The following is a 5,657-nucleotide window of genomic DNA, read 5'->3' on the forward strand; positions in this document are numbered from 1 at the left end:
TGTCTCCTGGAAGGTTCTAGCCCTTTTTCCCTTAGCCTCAACGTGAACTCACATGAGGGTGGTATATCTTCCCTATTTTTGAAAGTTTCGTTTCTCAGGTTGGACGTTCTCTAAAACCTCAGCTTCCAGCAACCCCTAGTCAGAGTCCCAGGAATAGGAAGGCACTATTTATAATCACAGAACACACTTAAATGGAAATGGACTTGATTATTTCTGTTTAAAAAAAATAATAATAAAGGGGAAGAACAAGGAAATCAAACACAGGTCCAGGGGACCTGTCCTCAGCGTCACAAAGGCCTTTGCCATGGGCTTTCTAGGCAACTTTTAGCTGCTGCTGGGCCGCAGAAAGTCTCTCTTTAAAAACGCTTGGGTGTATACGTGGAAGGAGGCCCTCAGGGTGAATTCCTGGCTGCCCTACATGAGAGGCCTGGCTGTGAGAACCATTAGCTATAAAAGAGAGGTTAATGATGAGGAGAACTCCGTGGCCTATGCTGAGGGGTTTTACTGACTCACAGTGAGGGGGCCAATCAGGAGGCCACGTTTGGTGAAGGCTTCATAGGGAGTCTGATACCGCGTGCAGCGTCCGGGCTCGTGTGGGGACCAGGAGGCCCGGTCTTGTTGGGGTTCATTAACTACAGGGACTGTTGCCCACGGGGACCATTAACTAGTGGCCGAGGGAGGGGACAGGAGTGAGACAAGCGCCGGAGACGCTGCAAAATTACTCATTGTATAAAATTAGGATCTTGGTGAAGCTCCAAACAGACTTTGCCCAGGGCCGGCTCCCTGGTCCCTGAGATCAGTCAGTTGGTGTAGACAGCTTTTTCCAGATCTTCCTCCCCACTCTCCTCCATGTCCTGTGCTTCAGCTGTGCCTGAAAACATGCTCAGGTGGGAAGCACTTATTTCCAAGGAACTGTGTGAGATATTTTCTTTTAGAAGCCCTTGAAAGCTAAATGTTTTGTTTTGTCAAGAACATTTTACTTTGAGCCAGGAACCCAATTCCCAACCCGCCCACCCGCCTCCAACATTCTGAGGACACATAGGAAGCCAGGATGGGCAAAATTTAGGCTCTCACCTCCAAAAGGAATATTTTAACAAACTGTATACACACTTCAGACTCCACTGTCATTACGGAGCACCTACTGTATGCCAGACCCTGTGCAGAGCGCTTTCCCTGGCCTTGCTCCACCACGCCCACGGCACCCGGACCCCTGAGCACACGTGGATGGTCACCCGTGCTGCAGACGACGCACTGTCAGGCTCACAGACCACACAAGGCCACCCGATGAGTGCAGAGCTGGGATTTTTATCCAAGTCCTTTGACTGATGCTGGTCCTTTGCCACCCTTCGGCCCTGTCGCAACAGAATAACCCAGACAGTGACTTGCAAAGGGAGTTAAAACTGTTGCCATGAGCATCAGAAGTACGTAGCTTAAGGGAAGGCATGTGAAAATGTCTCCCTCTGAGTGTGACACCCTCTGATCTCACCCACCCTAGTTATGCTTCTGGACCTTTTTTTTTTCCCTTAATATTTCCAACTTTTGAGCACATGAGTAAGCAGACAAACCTTGTGACAAATACCTGGAAACTCTGGAGTGGCTGTCTGTGTTGATGCCCCATGTATGTTACTGTATGTTTTCAGCATGGCTCTGGATATGTAACTATTATTTTCTCCTAACACTTCCAACTCAAATTAAGAATATCTCCTTCACTATGCTAGCACTGGATGAAATTCTACCATTCTGAACTTCTACTCTTCATGTCCATTTTGCAATTAATAATTATAAAATGTTGCAATAATTAAAACCTTCCTCCTGAAGGATGGTGTTGTCGCAGGTTAATATACACGAATGCATTCCACCGTCACTCTAGTTTCTTATCAACATTCAGCCTAAGCATTTTTAATTTTCAGGTATTTTATATTTAGCCATGTTTCTGAGGCATTCCCACTTGAGTGCAGCCAAGGCAGTGAGCTACTGAGGGGCTGACATTGCTGTGTGGGTGAGCAGAATGCCTGCGCCCAGGAGCAGGGTTTGCGGAGCCAGCTGTCCTGAGTTTGAGCCCCAGCTATACCATCACCTCTGCTAGTTCTACCGAGCAAGTTCCTCACTCACCTGCATCTTTTATTCTCCTCTGTAAAAATGAGATTAAAATTGCCGCTACCTCATAGGGCTCCTGTCAAGCATTAATTTACGTGAAGTGCTTTTACAAATGCCTGGAACGCAGCAGCTGTGTGTGTGTGGTTGCTGTGAGTAGCATGACTATCATTATTCCACGAGAACCGTGAGTAGGAGCTCAGCCCTTTGGGAGGCAGCCACCATGAGGCCAGGAATCAGGACTGTGCGTGTGCGTTCTCAGAACTGAAGTGCTTGGAGCACAGAAGCATTTAGTGATGTGTTTGCCTCTCCTCCCCTAATCCACTGATCAGACTGTGCCCTGTGATTGCACACTATGGAGACTAAACATTTCTAGGAAACAAAGAAGCTTGTAGTTTACACGCATAGGCAAACTGTCTTGAAATGTTTAAATGTAAATAAGTAGCTATTAAGCAAAAAGTGTGATTGTCATCAACAGAATTCATGAGACATGTTAAGTAGTCAGCAAGTAGAACATGTGCACATTAAACACAGGTAGAGGAGGATGGAGGAACCAAGAAATACCTCATGTGGATGATGCACCTGAGTGCTAAATAGTCTCGATATACTCAACACACAGGTGATTAAATATCAGGAGTCATTACATATACATGAGTATTTAATATGCATGATCTCCTAATTTGGGTACCTACTGGTTAGTCCCCTCAGGTCACGTGTCCTCTGCTCAAGAAATTCAAATAGAGCCCATAACTGTTCATCAGGCTAATTGGGGAACAACAGCAGAGCCCAGGCACACCGCATCTCTCTAGTAGGACAAGTATGTGACACTGGCCCAGGGCATCCACCATCAGTGGGCCCCCGTGTCAGGAGTCGCCAACACCGCTCTCAGATCTGATGATTTGCTAGGACTTGCAGAACTCAGAAAAGCAGTTAAACTCTTGATTACAGCTTATTACAGGAAAAGATACAGAATAAAACCAGCAAAATGACAGTTTGTTACAGCAAAAAGATACGGATTAAAACATAGAACAGGTGCAAGCTTTAGCTGTCCTCTCCCAGTGGAACTGTATGGATGACACTTCATCCTCCCAACAACCATGTGTGACCCAAAATATAAAGTGTTGCCAACCAGGAAATTCAACTAAACCTTGGTGTCCAGGGTTTTTATTGGGGTTCAGTCACGTAGGCATGGAATGTCCATGAGACGGACCTTAACTACCCAGCCTCCAGAGGTCCAGCTGATAGCGTGTGGCCCAAAGCCCCTACCATAAATCACACTGCTAACGTAAACTATGTGGCAGGTCCCAAGACCCCAGGTAAACAAAGACATTCTTATCAAGCAGGATATTTCAATGGCTCAAGGATGAGCTCCCAGGAGCTAGTCAAGGGCCAGTCCTTTCTTTGGAATGAACAGAGCTTGAACACCCCAAGCCTGCTAAGTTAACGCTTTACCGCCCAGTCCTCTTGCTTCAAACCTCAACTCTGGTCCTAGTACCCACACTACCAGCGGGGCGAGCTTAGTGCACCCAGACATTGTGCACACGGGGTTCAGGTAGTGTGGTCCTTGCACCCCACTTGCACCCTATCCCGAGTGCATGAACTCACCCTCTCTTTCTCCTCTTGCTTCTTATTATATGTTTTAAATATATTGAAGTCCTTGTGACTTTAGTATTTTAATTTGTCCTATGAGTCTTTCTGGGGTAGCCTGCCTGATGATGTATTTAAAGGCTACCACCTTATGTACTTGGAGATAAATTTCCACATGACATGTCCTCCCTTCATCACTTATTTGCAGTGGGTAGAGAGAGGTGATCTACTGGTCAGCTTTTGTGGAGATATGCCACAGGAGCAAACGCTTACGACAGTCAGGGTCTGTTATCAGTTAGGAACAGTACTACAATTTATACAAGTGGGATAAAGAGGCGGAGAAAGAGGAGAAGGCAGATTCATGAGCATATTGGTGTGGCTGTGATCTCGTTCTTGCCTCCCAGACACTGCTGACCGCAGTTGGCCTCTGGCTCGTATTTACTGACTGCTCACTGCAGACCAGGCGCCACGCGAAACGCTGAATTAGCTTATCCTCACAAGCCAGAGGTAGGCGCCGTGTATCCCTTCACCATTTCGTACACGAGTAAACAAAGGCGCAAGGGAACTTGTGTGAGGTCACACACTGTCAGTGGTGGAGCCAGAAGTCAAATGCGGGTGACAGAGTTTACACTCAGCCCCTCTGCTAGGCTGCTCGGTTCCTGAAACTGGTTTGTCTTAGTCTCGGGGCCTAGCACAGAGTAGAGAGAACTCCTTCATTTGCAAGTGACAGAAACCCCAAGCCAAAATGTGAAAAGGGATATGTATTCACTCACAGGCCTGAAAATTTTAGGGAGGAGAACTGAAACAGCTGGATCCGTGGGCTCAACCAGGCAGGGAGGATTTCCCTGCCCATTCAGCGTCTCTCGCTTCTGTTTCTTTGCTACTTCACTGCTGTCAGCTCTATGCTGACATTCCTGTAGCTTGACAATCAACTCCGTGAGAGCTTCTACCTCCCAAGAGTTCCAGCCACAGACCAATGAGTTAAACTAACTCCAATTTGCCCAATTAATCCGGTCACTGAGGTGAGGCAGTGGCCAGCCTGGGGTGATGTATGCACCCTGGCTGCTGGCTATAGGGTCAGTCCCACTTGAACCACATAGATTGAAAATGAATGAGGACAGGGACTTCCCAGGTGGTGCAGTGGTTAAGAATCCACCTGCCAATGCAGTGGACATGGGTTCGAGCCCTGGTCCGGGAAGACCCCTCAGGCCGCAGAGCCACTAATCCTGTGCGCCACAACTATTGATCCTGCGCTCTAGAGCCCATGAGCCACAACTGCTGAAGACCACACGCCTAGAGCCCATGCTCCGCAACAAGAGAAGCCACTGCAGTGAGAAGCCCGTGCACCACAATGAAGAGTAGCCCTGCCCCCACCACAACTAGAGAAAGCCCGTGTGCAACAACGAAGACCCAACACAGCCAATAAGTAAATAAATTTAAACAAAAGAAAGAAAGAAAATGAATGAGGACATTTTCCTAAAGGAAAATGGGGTTTGTTACCAAGATAATAGGGAACATCTCTGGGCAGGCAAAAACAACTAATATTCTCATGGGTTCAGTAAATGCAGGAATATCAGATGAATGGATGGATGGGTGGATGGATGGATGGATGGGTGGATGTGTGAATGAATGCAAAAATGTGATGCCCAGGGCAAGGGTCTCTACGATGAGAAACTTACGAGAAAAATACTTGCTTTTATATCTGAACAGTGAGAGCAGTCAAGGATAGCAATCCTATTGGTTTTCTTCCTCAAAAAAAGAGCCCAGTAGATTTGGGGGATGTGGCTGGGGGAAGACTATTGAAAAATAGGTACTTGAAACAAAGAATGAGAACATGGGGAGGGATTTCTCTAATGGAGTCCATTACAGTTTTAATAGCACATCTGCCTCAAACAGTGTGGGTTTCTGGTTGCTGCTTTTGTTGGTATATCTCTTCTTCTTGGTGTAGTAAAAAGACTGCAATTGTCATGGACAAT

The sequence above is a fragment of the Hippopotamus amphibius genome, chromosome 5 (genome assembly GCF_030028045.1).
Source record: "Hippopotamus amphibius kiboko isolate mHipAmp2 chromosome 5, mHipAmp2.hap2, whole genome shotgun sequence".
Taxonomy (NCBI): domain Eukaryota; kingdom Metazoa; phylum Chordata; class Mammalia; order Artiodactyla; family Hippopotamidae; genus Hippopotamus; species Hippopotamus amphibius.